The sequence below is a fragment of the Chiloscyllium plagiosum genome, unplaced genomic scaffold (assembly GCF_037043375.1).
Source record: "Chiloscyllium plagiosum isolate Xiang-an unplaced genomic scaffold, Cpla_swu_hap1 HiC_scaffold_34, whole genome shotgun sequence".
Taxonomy (NCBI): Eukaryota; Metazoa; Chordata; class Chondrichthyes; order Orectolobiformes; family Hemiscylliidae; genus Chiloscyllium; species Chiloscyllium plagiosum.
In genome coordinates, this window is record NW_028270172.1 from 40,448,749 (window position 1) to 40,467,918 (window position 19,170).

Consider the following 19,170-nt stretch of genomic DNA (forward strand, 5'->3'; position numbering starts at 1 on the left):
AGTCACAAAGATGTGCGGGTCAGGTGAATTGGCCATGCTAAATTAAAAGGGGTAAATGTAGGGGTATGGGTGGGTTGCACTTCGGAGGGTCGGTGTGGACTTGTTGGGCCAAAGGGCCTGTTTCCACACTGTAAGTAATCTAAAGTAATCTAATCTAAAACTGTGGCTCAACATTCTGGTCTCAATTGGGGGGAGTGGGCACATGTGGAATCTCATGTCATAGGTCAGTCGTTGTGCCATTTTGCCTGCAGCATTCTGCTCCTCGGTCATTTTCCTCAAGGTAGGGTGGGTGGATGCCTTCCTGCAAACAATGGTAGCCAATAAAAAAAAACTTTAAAAGGCCCATTAAAGTCAGATTGTCAACATATGATAATGCAGCTGCTAAGGCAATTTTTTTTTTAAAATCAGGCAGTAGGCACTTTAAAAAAAAATGGAGTGGCCTTCTCTCTTTCCTGAAAAGGACATGTGCTGCTTTTTTAATGCTGAAAGTAGTTTGCAGAGGTCACTGGAAAGTTTGCCCAACCTCTGGTCACTAATTTGCTAATTTCTGGAAAATCAGTGGGAGTTTCTGACCCCTGATAAAAATCAGCGGGAAACACAATTTGCCTCTGTCCTCTAACATGTAAAGTAACTAATAATATGGTCTTGCCTCAACTATCAACTATTCTATCACTCTCCGATTATTTTATCTGTCGTAATTCGCAATGCAAAACGTGGGAGATTAATAATATTGAACAATTCTAGGACTATCACACATATGCAGAAGTTGTCCAGATGGGCGGGTTTGAGGCCAGAGCTGTTGAGTTTGAAAATGGAACCAATTAACTGCTTCTTGCTACCAAGGCAGATAGCTCACATGAGCAAACTCCTCAACCTTGCAAATCTGTCTCATCTGACCCAAGTTTCACTTCACTATGGTGGGCATAGGGTCCATCTGGGCCTGCTGTCCCCAGAAGAGCAGTATTAAGGTGAGCCAATTGAAAGGCGGCACGATGGCCCAGTGGTTAGCTAGCACTGCTGCCTCACAGCGCCAGGGACCCGGATTCGAATCCAGCCTTGGATGATTGTGTGGAGTTTGCACATTCTCCCAGTGTCTGCATGGGTTTCCTCCGGGTGTTCCAGTTTCCTCCCACAATCCAATGATGTGCAGGTATGGTGAACTGACCATGCTACATTGCCAGGAGTGTTCGGGGATTTGTAGGTTAGGTGCATTAGTCAGGGGTAAATATAAGATGGTAGGGGAATAGGTCTGGGTGGGTTGCTTTCGGAGAATCGAAGTGGACTTGTTTCAGAGAACACCTCTGGGACACCCGCACCAACCAACCCAACCACCCCGTGGCTGAACACTTTAACTCCCCCTCCCAAGGACATGCAGGTCCTTGGCCTCCTCCATCGCCAGACCATGGCAACACGACGCCTGAAGGAAGAGCACCTCATCTTCTGCCTAGGCACCCTCCAACCACAAGGGATGAATGCAGATTTCTCCAGCTTCCTCATTTCCCCTCCCCCCACCTTTTCTCAGCCCCAACCCTCGGACTCAGCACCACCTTCTTGACCTGCAATCTTCTTCCTGACCTCTCCGGCCCCACCCCCTCTCCGGCCTATCACCCTCACCTTGACTTCCTTTCACCATCGCATTCCCAATGCCCCTCCTGCAAGTCCCTCCTCCCTACCTTTTATCTTAGCCTGCTTGGCACACCCTCCTCATTCCTGAAGAAGGGCTTATGCCCGAAACGTCAATTCTCCTGCTCCTTTGATGCTGCCTGACCTGCTGCGCTTTTCCAGCAACACATTTTTCAGTTCTGATCTCCAGCATCTGCAGTCCTCACTATCTCCTTGTTGGGCTGAAGGGCCTGTTTCCACACTGTAGGGATTCTAAGGCCAGTCTTGCTAATCTGAGAATTCACTTCAGTAATTTGCTTGTATTTTCAGCCCTCAGATCTCTCTTACCAACTCATGCTTTCCACCCCGTATGTCAACTCAAGATACTTCCATGCCTGGTCTCCAAGTACACACACAGCACAGAACTAATGAACCTCATAAACCAAAAGAGAAAATGCTGGAAAAACTCAGCAAGTCTGGCAGCATCTGTAAGGAGAGAAAAGATCTGACGTTTCAAGTTTAACTACCCTTTGTCAAAGCTGCTTTGACAAAGGGTCAGTTAGACTCGAAATGTCAGCTCTTTTCTCTCCTTACAGATGCTGCCAGACCTGCTGAGATTTTCCAGCATTTTCTCTTTTGGTTTCAGATTCCAGCATCTGCAGTAATTTGCTTTTAATGAGCCTCATACTTAGAATGGTACTTGTGGAAGGGCTTAGAAACATCCATTCACGATTTTATTTTTTTAAAAAGCTGTTGAAACAACCAAACCTTTAAAGCTTCAATATTGAAGTTTTAAGAACTTAACTCCTCTTGAATTTTGTGCAACTCAAAATTGTTAATAGCTCATAAAAAAGTCATAACATCAAAAAGATATTCATCAAGCAAAATTTTCCCTTCTGCACCTGCGTCAACAAAATTGATTCTTGCAATGGAAGTCTGGACAAGTCTTAATGAATGTGATCTCTATCAAGGGCTTTGTATTTTCTGTAGACTTAAATCAGATAAAAGTCAAAAAGAGGGAGTTTTTAAGATTGCATCCCAGGCCATTTCTTTGTTTATATGCTGAATGTCTCTCCAACAAAAAAGGGATGTGGGTGATAACACTAAAGAACGTTTTGAAAATAATTACAACAAACCAAGTTGGGTTTCTTTTAAACAAAGGTAGGACAAAGCTTTTTTTTTTAAAAGTATCATTTTATCAGGGTGCTGCTATAAATCAAATTGCCTATTTTCTTGGAATGGAAGGATAACTAATTCAAATTAAATGGTTGAGAAAGAAAATGTCAGATCACATACAGCACAAATGAGAGATTTTCAAGTCGAAAATAAGTGATATAGGTTAAAAGGTATTCCAAATAGGATTCTGAGGAATTCCTTCAAGAGATGGACTTCCACAGTATATGTAATTTTTAAAAAGAAAACTCAAAAGGGATAGGGAAAGGAAATTCAAAAGAAATTATGGTCAAGCGTAAAAGCCTTGAGCATAAACTAAAGAGATATTAGGAATAATACAAAAGAAAATTCAGGAAAAATGGGAAGTCCCAAGAACATTTTTTATTAAATTCACAGTGGAATATGGAAGTCACTGGCTGATTGTTCTGGGATTCCTTGATGCCACCCTCCATCAAATATGGCCTTGTGGTTCAGGGCAGTCACTTTCACCTCACCTCTGGAAGTCAGCTCTTTTATCCAAGGCCGTAATGTGGGTAGAAGCTGAGTGGCCATGGGGGAGCCCAAACTGAGCTATAACCTGCTCATTGGCGCTAAGTGTTACCTGATAGCACGATAATTGGCCAAGTTGGATTTGTTCTGCCTTTTGTGTACAGGACATACTTGGACATTTTTCCACATTGTTGGGTAGATGCCAGTGTTAGTGCTTTGTTGTTGGAACATCTTAGCTAGGGGCGCACCAAGCTCTAGAGCACAGGATTTCAGTATTATTACTGCAATTTGCAGTGTCTTGTGCTTGCCACCAATTTCTGATGTCATGTCAAGTGACCTGAATTGGCTGGAGACTGGAATCTGTGATGCTGAGGATCACTGTGGGAGGCTAAGATGGATCATGTACTCAGCATCCCACACTCAAGATTGTTGTAAATGCTCTAGCCTTATCCTTAGCATGATCTTCTGGGCTCCCCATCATCGAGGATGGAGATATTTGTGAAGTTTCCTTCAATAAGGAGTTGTTGTTTAATCAGCCACCACCATTCATGTTTGGATGTGGCAAGACTGCATTGCTTATGTCTGATCCCTTGTTTGTCGAAAGAGACCTGGGAGTGCAGGTTCATAGTTTCTTGAATGTGGAGTCACAGGTGGATAGGATAGTGAAGAAGGTGGTTCCTTTATTAGTCAGAGCACTGAGTACAGGTGTTGGGAGGTCATGTTGCAGCTGTACAGGACGTTGCTTAGGCCACTTTTGGAATATTATATGCAATTCTGGTCTCCCTTCTATCGAAAGGATGAAAGAAAGGGTTCAGAACTTGAAAGGGTTCAGAAATGATTTGCAAGGATATTGCCAGGGTTGGAGGATTTCAGCTATAGGGAGAGTCTGAATAGGCTGGAGCTGTTTTCCCTGGAGCATCGGAGGCTGATATTATACAGGTTTGTAAAATCAAGCGGGGCATGAATAGGATAAATAGACAAGGCCTTTTCCCTGGGGTGGTTGGGGGGGGGGGGGGGGGGGGAGTCCAGAACTAGAGGGTATAAGTTTAGGTTGAGAGGGGAAACATTTAAAAGGGACCTAAAGGGCAACTGGTGTGTGCATCGAATGAGCTGCCAGAGGCAGTGGTGGAGGCTGGTACATTTACAATATTTAAAAGGCATCTGGATGGATATACAAATAGGAAGGGTTAGGGGGATATGGGCAAAGTGGGGGCAAATGGGATTAGATTAAGTTAAAAAAAATCACAACACTGGGTAATAGTCCAACAGGTTTAATTGGAAGCACACTAGCTTTCGGGGCATCGTTCCTTCATCAGGTGGAAGTGGATGGCTCTACAACCACCTGATGAAGGAACGTCGCTCTGAAAGCTAGTGTACTTCTAATTAAATCTGTTGGACTATAACCTGGTGTTGTGTGATTTTTAACTTTGTACACCCTAGTCCAACACCGGCATCTCCAAATCGGGATTAGATGAGGTTAGGATATCTGGTCGGCATGGACGAGTTGGACCAAAGGGTCTGTTTTTGTGCTGTACATCCTTATGACTCTATGAATTGTAGAACTCGGTCTGTCTCAGTTGCTGTATAGCATGGAAGTAGTCCTGTTTTGTAGATTCACGAGGTTGACACGCCATTTTTAGGTATGTTTAGTCCTGCTTGTGGTATGCCAGGATTGATCTCCTAGCTTTGATAGTAATGTGGTTTGGAGTTGCTAGATTTGCTCAAAAGTCTATCTCAATAATAACAGTAATGGTACCACACCACACATGGAGGCTATTGTTGATGTGAAGTTAGGAGTTTGTTTCTGAGGAATGTTCATCAGCCATGCTTTCCGATAATGTGATGGACAGACGCATCCTGAATGCATAGGATTCAATGCCGCCACCTCTGCTGAATTTGTCCTGTTATTGGGAAAGATACAGATGGTGATGGCATTGCCTTGGACAGAGTGTAGAAGGTGGCACTGTGGCCCAGTGGTTAGCAAGTTTGCCTCACAGTGCCTGCGACCTGGGTTTGATTCAAGCCTCAGGAGACTGTGTGCAGTTTGCACATTATCTCTGCATCTGCGTGGGTTTCCTCCGGGTGCTCTGGTTTCCTCCCACAGTCCAAAGATGTATATATTAGGTGAATTGGCCATACTAAATTGCCCATAGTGTTCGGGATGTGTAGATTAGGTGCATCATTCAAGGGAAATGTAAGGTAATAGGGTAGGGAATGGGTCTGAGTGGGGTACTCTTTGGAGGGTCGCTGTGGACTTGTTAGACCAAATGGCCTGTTTCCACGCTGTAGGGATTCAATGATAATCCAATGAGTTTGACTGTCAGGCTGTTCCTTGAGTAATCTGAGACAGTTCTCACAATTTTTTTTCTTGAGCCCTCAGGTGTTGCAAGGTGGTCCTTGCAGGTCAAGTCTGCCATTGTCATTTCCAGTGGTATGTCGGGTTTCATTCCCATTTTGAGACTTTTTAAAACAATTGAATGGCCATTTGAGAGAGCAGTTAAGAGTTAAACACTTTGCTATGGTTCTAAGAGCTACATGTAGACTAGACCAGGTAATGGCAACAATTTTCTTTCCCTGAAGGCTAGTTGGCCCTTTACAACATGGTCATCATTAGAGTTGTAACTCCAGATTTTTATTTACTTCAAATTCCATTAATTGTAGAAGTGGGAATTGAACAGGAGTCCCTAAAACATTACCTGGGTCTCTGGATTACTAGTTCAATGTCACTATGCCATCATCACTTCCGTATGAAAGATTCAAGATTCTGCAACTTTTATTGAAATCCTTGTCGACATTTATTCCTCAACCAACACTGCGTGAGAACAATTGCATGGCTGTTCATTTCCTTCTTGTAACAATGTTTATTTTTGCAAAATAGCTGCTGCATTTGCCTGTTTAACAACACTGTCTGTACTACAGAAATATTTCATTGACTTTTAACGTAAATTACTAGACAAATCCTAGATTTATTTTCTTAGTACGATGATGCTCGCACTGAGAACTAGGAAAATATTTGTCTTAGTTCAGCTGAGACATTAAACTATGCAGAGGCTTCTCTGGTGAATGCAGAAGATTCCACATCATGATTTTGAAGAGCAGGGGACTTATCCCCATCAATATTTTTCACTCAACATCATATTATCAATTTACTACATATAGGAGCTGACTGTGCTTAAATTGGCTTCTTGTTTCCAAATTACTCCAATTATGAATGCTTCAAAGTTACTTCATTAGTTTAACATACTTTGAGACACTGGGAAAGGTACTAATAATGTTTGCTTTTCTTCCCTTCATCTCATCTTAACATTTTGATAAATGTCAAATCTAACTGAATTTCTGCTATAATTACATCTATAAACGGATGATTAAATTTTGGCATGAATAGTATGAATAACATAAGCTAGCCAAATTTTCACATCCTATTAATACTGTGCACATTTATTAATGCTGGTATATATTTTAGAACAGTCAACTAACAAATCACAAGCAGGAAACAATTTGAGTCACTGTCAGGACTCACTGTATATGGTCTGGATGGTGCTTCAGAAGTTGAGGTTCCATTTTGTATCATTTTACAGGAGTGTGAATACCTGGATACAATGAGATGGGCAGCATAGTGCTCAGCGGTTAGCACTGCTGCCTCACAGCGTCAGGGACTTTGGTTTGCTTTCAGCCTCAGGTGACTGTGTGTGTGGAAGTCTGCACACATTTCCTTTGGGTGCTCTGGGTTCCTCCCACATCCAAAGAGTGCAGGTTAGGTGGATTGGCCATGTTAAACTTCCCTTTAGAGTCCAGGGATGTGCAGCCTAGGCAGATTAGCCATGGGAAAGGGTTAGAGGTTTAGGATAAAGGGGTGGGTCTGATGCTCTTCAGGAGGGGCAGTGTGGACTTGATGGACCGAATGGCCTGCTTCCACACTGTAGGATTTTTATACAAGTGGATAAATTATTTTGTTGATTGTTTTGCTGTCTGGAGGCAATTGCTGTTTGTGATGTGACTTGCACTGTGCCAAACCTTTTATTGAAGTAATTATTACAGTGCCGAATCTTTATTATTGAGACAATGTACATGATCCTGTTGTTACTTGTTCAGTATGTAAATTACCCAGATATAATATTTCTCCACACCCTCATGGTGGTTTGTATGGCATAAGAATGCATTTGACAAGAATCTGAGTGCTAGAAATTTCAGCATAAAAGATGGTGATTTGCCCATCACTGGGCCAATTCTTCAAAAAGAACTGTTTTACTTAAACAACTAATAGCTATTTTTGCATAACTTTTAAATCATTTTTCTATTTCACATTAATTTATTCTTAATATATAATATTAATTTTAATAATATTATTCTAAATAGATATCATGACATTTATTTCTAAGCCATTCGTGTTAATATTTTCCTGATTCCATATCCTTTCAGAACATCATAAACGTCTGGCTTCCTCACTTGTCTTATTGGTTATCTTGAAATTATATTTCCTTTTTGTTACTAGCTTACCAACCAGTGGAAACAATCATTTTCTGTTGGCCATCTCAAAAGTCTTCATTATTTTGCAAACCTTTATTGGATTCTTTCATTTTGCCAAGAAAGAACTCTCAATTCCATCAATTCATAAAAGTAGCCTAAGGTTATCCATAACTTCTGGCTTGTCATTTTCCCCTCTATCACAGATGTAAAATTTGCCTTCTTCTGCTTCGTGGGAATTGTTGCCATTACCAAAGATTTGATAAAGGTTTGATAAGATATGGCTTGCATCTTCTACTTTCTTCTTCCCACCTGCTTCAGACTTCTGAAATGTATACCATCCAGACCTTTGCCAATGATAGTTGCATTTTCTTCCCCAAATATGATGTCCTGTTGAACATGCATCGCCCAGAATGTTTTGTTCACCTTTGAGGTATTCAACAGCCCCATCTTCACCTCTTCCTGTCAAAACTGAATCAAAGTCTATATTTAACAGCTTACCTGACACCTTTTGAAATGAGTAAAGATTTTGTAAATTTTACTTGATGTCAATTGTTGCAACCTAAGTAAACTGTATTTAAAACTGGAGTCAATGGGAATCAGAGAAACATTTGTTGGAGTCATACTAGCAAATAGTAAGATGGCTGTGCTTGTTGGAAGTCAGCCATCTCAGCTCCAGGATATCTCTGCAAGAGTTCCTAAGGCAGTGTCCTAGATCCAACCGTCTACAATTACTTCATCAATGACCTTCCTTCCATCATTAGGTCACAAATGGAGATGTTCGCTGATGACTGCACAATGTTCAAAACCATTCATGACTCCTTAGATACTGAAGCAGCTCATGTCAAACACAAGCCTTGGATTGAAAACATTTGCAATGCACAAACCATGTCCAAGAAGAGACAATCTAATTACCATCCCTTGACATTCAATGACCTTACCAGCACAGAAATCCCCCATTATCAATATCATGGGGTTTGCTGTTGACCAGAAATTGAACTGGACCAGCTAAAACCGTGGCTATAAGAGTCGGTCAGAGGATAGGCATCTGCAGAAAGTATTTCACCTCCAACTCCACTATCTACAAGGCACGAGTCAGGTGTATGATGGAATACACCCTACTTGCAACTCCAACAATATTCTGACACCACTCAGGACAAACAGCCCACTTTATTGACACAACATCCACAAATATTTATTCTCATCACCACCAAGCTCAGTATCAGCTATTTCTCATCTACAAGATACACTGCAGAAATTCATTAAGGCTACTTAGACAGCACCTTCTAGATGGTAACGGTTGTAGGTTTAGAAGAATAAGCAAATACATGGGAACACCATAATGTGAAAGTTCCCCTCCAAGCTACTCAGCATCCTGACTTGGAAATATATCACTGTTAGTTCAATGTCACTGGGTAAGAATCCAAGGCAATAATGATATTGGGGTCTACCGACTCCGGCAGTTCAAAGAGGCAGCTCACAACCATCTTTAAAGGGATGGACAATAAGAGTGCTGGCTTAGCCAGAAATGTCCACATCCCATGAATGAAGAAAATAAATCCACCTGAAGTGGCAAAGGAGGCTCCACTTCAATGAATTAAAGATAGCCATCCAAGAAGAAAAACAGATAGCCCCTCCAAAACGGAAAAAAAAAAGACAGGCACCTCTCAGTACTGCATTGATGTGTCAAACCGTATATGATCAAGAGTGCAATCAGACTTGGCTTCTGACTCTTCAGCAAGAGCATTAGCGACTGAACCAACTGAACTACCGCTTAACATTGAACACACTGACCATAAACATGAAGATACCAAGACAAGTTGTCACAATCAATTCCCATTTCAATGATGAGTCAGCTAATTATAAAAAAAAGGTGCAGCAAGTGACATCATTAATAGCTAGGATCTCATAACTTCATCACTATCCAGTCATTCTGACTGGAAGACCTTGGATTTGGCATCAGCTGAACCAGTATGGCTCTATAGTATCCCAAAACCAAATATATCATTCACAATTACTACTCAGACTTGCATATGAAGAATGACTGTACAGGGGAAGATAGCAGATGACCCAACCCCAACTGAGACAAAATAAGGATTAGAAAATTCGAACACAATGAGAAATAAGAAAAAGGATTGAAAATTTTGGATTCTGAATTTGCCACACTTCCTGACTAATGGAACATGGGTGTGATATCAATGGCAGCAATATTCACAACTCCTCATCAGGAACAGCAAGATTCTGAAAATTTCACTACTCTTATGTGTTAAAGGTAGGCTTTGGGGAGAAAAGCCAAAAGGAGGTAATTCTGTAGAATCACTAGTGTGATCACCCATAAATCATCATTTAACAGGGGTATGACTGATCACTAATGTGGTTAGTTAAAAGCTAGATTCAGCCCAGTTACTAATTTAGTACCTATCGCAAAATGTTTCTTCCAATAGAATCTTAATTCCTGTTCCTGATTGGGTTAGAAATCAAGATCAAAATAAGTTTCCTCATCTTCACTTCAATCCATTCTAGTGGCATGCCATGTTCATAATCTGAACATCCTTACCATCTGTCAAACCAATTGAAACCCAGCCTTCACAGTCTTAAATAACATTGCACACAGTGGATTCAATACACTTGAACATTTCTACGCCAGTTTGACAATATGCTGAATTTTGCTCCATGCAAAAATCTATCCAAATTTATCAGTTCTCTTCCATCAATATAGAGAAGACATTAGTTTAAGGAATTATATTTATACTTTTCCCTGAACCGAATAAGGAAGACTTTTGGTGGACATCCCCTTGGGGGTGACAGCACTGTACTTTTTGTGCAACTATTCTTTGTTTTCATTTGGATTCAATAGCCTATTGGTTAAACTTTGAGAGTCAATAACCAGCACTTTTTTGTAGTAATCCAGCAGTATAATATCATAAAGCACAGAAGATAACCATTTGGTTCATCACAACGGTGCTCCAAAAGACGCTACACAAATTAGTCATACATCTCGGCTCTTTCACAAAGTTAAGCAAATCTTTCATTCAAGTATTTATCCACTCCTTTTGAAAGTAACTACTGTCTCTGGCGCCACAATCTGTTTTTCAGAGAGCGCATTTGAACTCATTAAATCGCCACACTAAAAGTTTCTCACCTTCCCTTCTATACTGCAGCAGTTCAAAAAGACAACTCATCACAACCTTCAAGGGGAGTTCGGGATGGACAATAAATGTTGGCCAGCCAGCTAGTGACACCCACATTCCCCAAATGAGTGAAAATCAAAAGTTAGAAGTAACTACACTTCATAAGTTTTTCATTGACTAGAAAGTGCTTTTGGACATCATGAAATTATGAGAAGTGCTATATAAAAGCAAGTCTCTTTCTGGTTCATTTGTTAATTATCTTATGCAAGGTGATCAAAAATAGCAATAACTCACACTTTTGCCTTTTCTCTTTCTGATGGCAGGATATTTCTCAGACTTGGAAAAGGAAGAAACTGCCTGACGGGCAAGATCATGGAACTACTGGAGTTTATAGTAATAGAATAGTCTGGTAAAAGGGGCAGAAGAGTCAAGTCATTTTCTCATTAGATTGACCTCTTCTCATTATGGCAACAAAACCAGATGCAGGACAGTTATTTGTCAGCCACAGTATTATAAAGGAACAGTTAGTGCTCTTCTTTGACATAGTTTGAATCTCATAAGCACCAAGAATCTCTACCTGTGCCTTCTAATTTCAGACAGCGTTGCCACTACCCAAAAAGTTACCCATTTTAAAACTGAAATCAGGCCATGTTCGCAATGATAGGATACTGTTTTCCTAAGTCCCACTATCCACCATCTTGCCTCTTTTTGCGACCTTCTGTCAAGACCTGGTCATAGCCTGTCACCAGCAAGTCTCCCTATTCTGTCAGCAAAGAGACACAGTGCACATCTCTGGTTTACCATCTTAAGGGTCACATTTTCAAGTTGGAGCCAAATTATAGCAGCACAAGGTAAGCTGTCAAGGGATGGAGCAGAAGACTATTCTTTCCTCACAGGGTGCATGATAACTCCACATCAAATTGACAGCAGTCAAAGCAGAACCAAACAGCCACCAAAGGCTACACAGCAATATACATTATGTGCTGGAACTCAGGTCCCAATTAGTCTTGAAACCAATCCAGTTGTTTAAAATCATGTTTGCATATAACACTAACCCCAAAAAAGTACTAGCAGCAACAGATGTTGCCACTAAATTACTTTATTGACCTTACTGAAATATTAGTGGAAAGCATTTAAACCCACTGCTACAAGGAACATATAATTCATCACAGGGAAGAGTAGAAGCACAAATCCAGGGGCAAGAAAGTGACAATATTTGGAGTGTTTGATCTACTATTTTGATTGGAAGTAGAAGCACCAATAGGTTACCCCCAGCCACAAAATACTTGGGCTTTGAAACCAGTAAGGAACATGGTTAGGTTTGATAAGATAAAAGCATCATTTTCATTTCCAGACTAAACAGATGATAAAACAAAAAGAGTGGTATTTGAAAAATCACTTTAGCTTTGCCAAAACACTTCGTGTTCCAAAAGTGGTTACGTGACAAGGTTGTTTTAAATGTTATCAAAAGAACTCCTGGTTTTATGCACGTATGACTGCTGTAAATAGGAGTTACTTATTGAGAAAGGCATTTCTAAATAATTGTTGTTACTTTCTATAAATTCTATGCCTAAGTTATGCCACAATCAAAGGATAAACATTAAATAAAAATACCCAGCTCCATACCAACCAAATAGAGTTCTATAGCAACCTTACACCTTTTTTTTTACTGCGAGAAAGTAAAACTAAAACGGGTCAAACATTTGTTTTCACATTTCATACCTTGGGAGGTGAAAATTCCAGCCCTGAAGGGAAGAAGGTGAGATCAGTAGAAGTTGTTTATCTGCTGAAGTTATTGGACAGCCTGATACGAAAGACCCCCCACGCCTGGGAAAACACACACGCCGAGGCAGGCAGGCACACGATGCAACTTTTCAGCTGCTGCAGCTTTCTAAGTAGCTCGGCTGATTCGATAGGCTTCACACACAACCAAGGCGCACGTCCTAGCCAGAGACAGCCTCACACCAGAAACAGACACTTCAGTTTTTGGGAGCTTTGCTTTCACGGTGAGCTGGCCTGACTGGTTTCGTGAATGACTGATTTGAAAACACAACAGCTTTCTTTTTTTACAGCAAGTTACCTCAGCAGACACCCACGTCATAAGCTGTCTCCACCCATGATTAAACAGGAAACTGAGCACAGAACTTCCTCCTTTCTCTGTGAGCAGTTTAAATATTGATAAAGAAGACTTCAGTTTTGTGAAGAACTACTCGATGCGGGAGCTAATCCATAGATTCCAGTCAACAATTCTTCTTTGGGACGATCAACATCCTGAGAAAAGGTTAATGGTATTTAAAGAAAAATATATATCAAAGACACAGTGGCTCAGTGGTTAGCGTTGCTGCTACCTCTCAGCGCCAGGTACCTGGGTTCGATTCCAGTATCGGGTAACTGTCTGTGTGGAGCTTGCCCATTACCCCCGTGTCTGCGTGAGTTTCCTCCCACAGTCCAAAGATGTGTAGGTCAGGTGAATTGGCCATGCTAAATTGCCCAGAATGTTAGGTGGATGAGTCAGGGGAATGGGTCTGAGTGGATTACTCCCTTGAGGGTTGATGTAGACTTTTTGGGCTGAAGGGCCTATTTCCACACTTATAGTCATAGAGATGTACGGCACGGAAATAGACCCTTTGGTCCAACTCATCCATGCTGACCAGATTTACCAATCTAGCCCCACCTGCCAGCACCCAATCCAAACCCTTCCTATGCATATATCCATTCAGATGTCTTTTAAATGTTGCAATTGTACTAGCCTCCACCACTTCCGCTGACAGCTCATTCCATACAAGTACCACCCTCTGCGTGAAAATGTTGCCCCTTAGGTTGCTTTTATATCTTTCCCCTCTACCCTAAACCTATGCCCTCTAGTTCTGGACTTCCCCATCCCAGGGAAAATACTTTGTCTATTTATCCTATCCAAGCCACTCATGATTTTATAAACCTCTATAAGGTCACCCCTCAGCTTCCGACGCTCTAGGGAAAACAGTCTAGATTAGAGTGGTGCTGGAAAAGACAGCAGGTCAGGCAGCATCCAAGGAGCAGGAAAATTGACGTTTCGGGCAAAAGCCCTTCATCAGGAATATTCCTGATGAAGGGCTTTTGCCTGAAACATCGATTTTCCTACTCCTTGGATGCTGCCTGACCTGCTGTGCTTTTCCAGCACCACTCTAATCTAGATTCTGGTTTCCAGCATCTGCAGTCCTTGTTTTTATCTAGGGAAAACAGCCATAGCCTATTCAACCTCTCTCTATAGCTCAAATCCTCCAACCCTGGCAACATCCTTGTAAATCTTCTCTGAATCTTTTCAAGTTTCACAACATCTTTCCAATAGGAAGGAGACCAGAATTGCACGCAATATTCCAACAGTGGCCTAACCAATGTTCTGTACAGCCACAACATGACCTCCCAACTCCTGTAGTCAATACACTGACCAATAAAGGAAAGCATACCAAATGCCTTCTTCACCATCCTATCCACCTACGACTCCACTTTCAAGGAGCCATAAACCTGCACTCCAAGGTCTTTTTTTTCAGCAACACTCCCTAGGACCTTACCATTAAGTGTATAAGTCCTGCTAAGATTTGGTTTCCCAAAATGCAGCACCTCACATTTATCTAAATTAAACTCCATCTGCCACTTCTCAGCCCATTGGCCCATCTGATCAAGATCCCGTTGTAACCTGAGGTAACCCTCTTCGCTGTCCACTACACCTCCAATTTTGATGTCATCTGCAAACTTACTAGATATACCTGTTATGCTCACATCCAAATCATTTATATAAATTGGGATTCTAATTCACAAACAAACATTGGGCTGAATGTTCACAGTTGGCTAAGTATCATTTTTGGGGAATTTCATGAAGTATGGCCCATAGTGATTTTTAAATACAATCTTCCACTGTTCACCTAATTAATCAAGTATCCAAGCTCCATCGTACCCTTCTAGTTCAATTTTGTAGATGCAGAGGTGAAGTCCACATCACTGCCACTATACCACTGGAACCATGTTTGCTCTCTCCTCTGCCTCACCCAGCTGTAACACTGCAAATTGAGAAGTGGCCTTCACACTCTATTGTTAGCACTGAGGAAGTGGCTGAGAAAGGCAAACTGGCAACCCACTTCAACTGCCCCTCACACTCCCCGAGGACTTAAATATTCTGGGCCTCCTCCGCTGCCAAATCCAAACCACCCAACAACTGGAGGAAGAACACCTCCTCTTCTGCCTTAGGATCCTACAACCAGATGGCATCAACATCGACTTCACCAGTTTCACCGCCCCCATCTCATCCCAGAACCTGAAACTTGGCAATGCCCTCTTGACCTGACCTATTTGTCCATCTTACTTCCCCCCTCTATCCACTCCACCCTCCCCAACAACCTATCACAAACAACTCCTACCTGCATCCACCCATCACCATCCCACCTATCTTGCCCCCCAGCCCCATCCACGTATTTATCTCTCAGTCCCCTTCCCCCTCAGCTACTTCCTGAAATGTCAACTCTCCAGCTCCCCAGATGCTGCCTGCCCTGCTGTGCTTCTTCCAATGCCACACTTTACGATCCCACTTCATCAACGAGAAAATCTTCAAGTTAGCTATAGAGGATGTAGACTGCTCATGTGAGCTTGTTGAGACTTCAATATTGAGGCAATCAAAGAAGCTTTATTGTGCTGAGGCTGCACTGCTGTCCCATTAATCACTGTTGTGAATGTGTTCTTAACATGCTGAAACTTATACCACTATTGTGAAACCAATGGCCCCTCTTCTCTAATGCAGGCATCAAAAGCACTCTTACCCACCCCAATCAACCCCAAAGAGGCCAGACCCTCACCCATCCAGAATACTCCAGCTGAAATCTCATCAGTGCCTCATATAAGTTCAATATAAACTCCCTGATCTTGTACTCCATACCCCTACTAGTGAAACATAGAATACTAAGTACTTTATTAACAACTCTCCCTACGTGTCCTGCTTCCTTTAACAATTTGTACCCAGATGCACACAAGTCACTGCACTCCTGCACACCCTTTAGAATAATACCCTTTGTTTTATACTGTCTCTCCTTGTTCTCTGTACCAAAATGGAACACTTCATAGTTTTTCTCATTGAACTTCACCTTCTACCTATCCACACGAGCTATCAGTTTGTCCATGTATCTCTTTGAACTTCTCCACTGTTCACCGTTTACAAGATTTCCATGTTATGGATTGTCTGAAAACTTTGAAAATTATTCCATTGTTTTGGCTGTGATTTACTTTGTGCAAATGCAGAGACAGTCAGTAGTAGTCATAGAGATGTACAGCACAGAAACAGACCCTTTGGTCCAACTTGTCCATGCCGGCCAGATATCCTAAATTAATCTAGTCCCATTTGCCAGCACCAGGCCCATATCCTTCTAAACTTTTTTCTATTCATCTACCCATCCAGATGCCTTTTAAATGTTTTAATTGTGCTAGCCTCCACCACTACCTCTGGCAGCTGATTCCATACACGCACTACCCTCTTCGTGAAAAAGTTGCCCCTTAGATCCCTTTTAAATGTTTCCCCTCTCATCTTAAATCTATGCCCTCTAGTTCTGGACTCCCTCAACCCAAGGGAAATACCTTGTCTCTTTACCCTATCCATGACCCTCATAATTTTATAAACCTCTATAAGGTCACTCCTCAGCCTCCGACACTCCAAGGAAAACAGCCCCAGCCTGTTCAGCCTCTCTCTATAACTCCTACCAACCAACCCTGGCAACATCCTTGTAAATCTTTTCTGAACTCTTTCAAGTTTCATAACGTGTTCTGATAGGAAGGAGACCAGAATTGTACGCAATGTTCCAAAAGTAGCAAGCACATTCATCAGAGACACTTGATAAACTGGACCAAAAATTGCACTGGCCCACTAATATCTTCAGTTTTGTACTGGCTTCAGCATGTGCGCATCTGGCAGTCTCCATGGACAGATTGGCAGGTGGCAGGAAGAACACAGCAAGCCAGGCAGCATCAGCAGGTGCAGAAGTCGACGTTTAGGGTGTCACCCTTCTTCAGGACTCTGGACAGATTGGCAGCTATCACAGAAATCTGGGTTCAGCAAAATGTTCAGTGGCAGCCAAAAGTACATGAGGACCAGCACTCCATTACTTGAGCCAAGGTGTTCAGCATCAACAGCAGGATGAGAGAGAGCCAAGGAACCTTGACCTTACTCCAGATGCCCTTTCCTCTGAAGAAGACAGGGTGGTGGCAGCAGACACCCAGACAAAGGAGGAACCACCGACATGTCTCCCATAGGTTTCCTCCCAAGACAATACCCAAATGCCAAACCTTCACACTGCTTGTGACCCCTAACACTGTGAATGTTGTAGCTGGGGGTGAGCCAACATCAAGATAGGACACTCTCAGCGTGTCTGAATGAATGAATAATTTTATTGTCACAGATATTTGGGAAGATACAGTGAAAAGTGTTTTGTTGCCACAACCCAATGCCATTTTTGATTACAAAATTAATAAAAAGACATTACTTAAATGAAACTTTATCTTCTCATCAACTGACAGAAAAATATAAAGGCAGAAAAATAAGAAATAATGTTCAACTTTACAGTCCTTCTTGTCAAATTGTCTCCCTCTGGAACAAGTACTTCAAGCACTTTATAGACTCTTTGGATCTTTTCTTCTTCTTCCTTGAGAATTCCCTTCAGATCAAGATGCCTGAATGGGTTTGGACATGGCTAGTCAGTCTCATGGCAATCTGTAGATTCTGCAGGTGCATCGTCAGGTTAACCAAGCATTCCAGATTTTCCAAGATCATCCTACAATTTGGCTTCCCATCCCATATTTGGATTTGCGAGGATGACATGTCTTCCAGATTCCTCCAGGCAGTGATTGAGGAGTTTGCTTGTTACCTCCTCTTGCTGCTGTCTAAGCATCACAGTAAACATTTAGCCATAAGGAAACAGGAGCAATTGCTGAAGTTGTCCTCTCTGAAGTTGTCTGACTTTGACAGAATTGATTAGAATTAGGGTTAAAGCACAAGGTGTCCAGCATGCAAGTATCTGAGATGGAAGGTGGGGCAAGGGTGGAGGAGTTTTATCTGTGTGTGGGGGGGTGGAATGTGTCTGACTCCAGTGTGGAATCAAGGTGGGGGCCCTCGGCTAGCGCAGTTAGGAGTGGGGTCCAGTCAGGCTTAATGGAAGCATCTGGGGAGAGGATTTCTGAGTGATTGAGAGGGGCGGCATGGTGGCTCAGTAGTTAGCTCTGGGTGCCTCATGGCGCCAGGAACCTGTGTTCGATTCCAGCCTCGGGCGACTGTCTATGTGGAGATTGCACATTCTCCCTGTGTCTGTGTGAGTTTCCTGCAGGAGTTCCACTTTCTTCCCACAGTCCAAAGATATGCAGGTTAGGTGGATCGGCCATAGGAAATGCAGAGGATGGGGCAGAGGGCTGCGTCTGGGTGGGATGCCCTTCAGAGGGTCATATGGTCTTGATGGGCTGAATTGCCTGCTTCCACCCTGCAGGGATTCTATGATGTCGTATTTGGGTAGACAGAATTCTGAGTGAGCAGAGGAGAGATTGGGGAAGGAATGCTATTTTTCACCTCTCTTGATCAGCACAGTGCTTTGAGGGAGTAGCACATGAGCATTTACAGATCTAGGAAGCAGACTAGATGTTAAGAATTTTACATGTAATCTATTATAATGGGCAAAATGTTTTATCTGAGCCCCTGATCTGGGCCCCGTCATCCCCACTGATGCAATGCATATTCTTCCCTTGAAGTTTCACCCTGGGTTTCTGGTTCACTCTCACTTGCCAGCCCTTTATCTCCCTCCCATCCCACTACTAAGTTACTGTCAACAATCGTCTCTTAAGATATTATCAGATATCCACCCCATCCCCCTCAACCCTTCATTCTTATCAGCACCCTTTACCTGCTCCTCCAGCAAAGTAACTCTCTCGATACCCTCAGAATTGTTCACTTTGACCATCATGCTCTCTGATGCCCTGTTCTCAGCTCTGCATGTTCCAATGAACCCTCCCAATGTATTCAGTACCTTCCGATGTAAACATTTGACATTTTGGTCATCACAAGATGTTTGTCCCTCTTTAGGGATCTTTCAGAACATCCCTAAAGCCTCTGCTGTCCTCCTGGGAGTCTCTTGCTATCACCAAATTCTGACCTGAGAGGTTGCTTCAGGATTTTGCTGTCTTGACTAGTGCAGCTGGTTTTGAGTGAATGGCACTTCAGTGGTGGGCATGATTCAGCACTTTAAAAGGCTGGTTCAGTGGATCAGCAGGCTCTGAAAATACCTGGAAAAAAGACCCGGAAAAATATATC

At 42.3% G+C, this 19,170-nt stretch overlaps 2 protein-coding genes across 3 annotated transcripts in view; one reads left to right on the plus strand and one right to left on the minus strand.

Annotated features, from left to right (window-relative positions):
• Positions 1 to 13,087, minus strand: part of LOC122564373 (E3 ubiquitin-protein ligase RNF144B-like) — an 85,659-nt gene extending 72,572 nt beyond the window's left edge. Inside the window, exon 1 of one of the 2 annotated variants that reach the window (XM_087978619.1) lies at positions 12,582 to 13,087. The gene's annotated coding sequence lies outside the window, so the exon portion shown is untranslated. The remainder of the gene's footprint in view (positions 1 to 12,581) is intronic. The other variant, XM_043719154.2, reaches the window with a different exon arrangement.
• Positions 13,088 to 13,118: 31 nt separating this feature from the next.
• Positions 13,119 to 19,170, plus strand: part of LOC122564371 (protein DEK) — a 104,703-nt gene continuing 98,651 nt past the window's right edge. The window contains exon 1 of the mRNA XM_087978613.1: positions 13,119 to 13,140. The gene's annotated coding sequence lies outside the window, so the exon portion shown is untranslated. The remainder of the gene's footprint in view (positions 13,141 to 19,170) is intronic.